This window comes from Cetorhinus maximus, unplaced genomic scaffold, assembly GCF_964194155.1.
Source record: "Cetorhinus maximus unplaced genomic scaffold, sCetMax3.hap1.1 HAP1_SCAFFOLD_540, whole genome shotgun sequence".
In the NCBI taxonomy this organism is placed as follows: Eukaryota; Metazoa; Chordata; class Chondrichthyes; order Lamniformes; family Cetorhinidae; genus Cetorhinus; species Cetorhinus maximus.
Genome location: NW_027596482.1, coordinates 260142 through 260610, shown reverse-complemented (window position 1 = coordinate 260610; position 469 = coordinate 260142). Strand labels below are relative to the sequence as shown.

The 469-nt window shown below is 44.3% G+C and overlaps 1 non-coding gene across 1 annotated transcript; it reads right to left on the bottom strand.

Moving 5' to 3' along the window:
• Nucleotides 1–278: 278 nt before the first annotated feature.
• LOC144674019 (U2 spliceosomal RNA) lies at nucleotides 279–469 on the bottom strand. The gene has a single exon (XR_013574458.1). It is a non-coding gene; the product is annotated as a U2 spliceosomal RNA (small nuclear RNA).

Sequence of the window (469 nt, the reverse complement as noted above, 5' to 3'; positions counted from 1 at the left end):
TCTTTTGATTATCTGCTCACACCACACCCTCAATGTGTCTCTTCCCCCCCACCCACCTTAAACCAATTTATATTTCTCCCTTGTTGAAACTATGCTTCAGTTCTGCTGAAGGGCCATGAGGGCTCGAAACGTTGACTGGTTTCTTCTCCGCCGATGCTGCCAGACTTGCTGAGTTTTTCCAAAGAAAGTTGGATTTTGGAACATGTACATGTTGAGAAGTAAAGAAAGCAGATGTTTGTAAGAAAACTATTTTTAGCATTGAAAATCCCCTGGAAAGGGGAGGGTGCACCGTTCCCAGAGATACTGCAATACCGGGTCGATGCGTGGAGTGGACGGAGCAAGCCCCTATTCCATCTCCCTGCTCCAAAAATCAATTTAATATATGGTCCCCAGATAAGGGACGTATCAGATATTAAACTGATAAGAACAGATACTACACTTGATCTTAGCCAAAAGGCCGAGAAGCGAT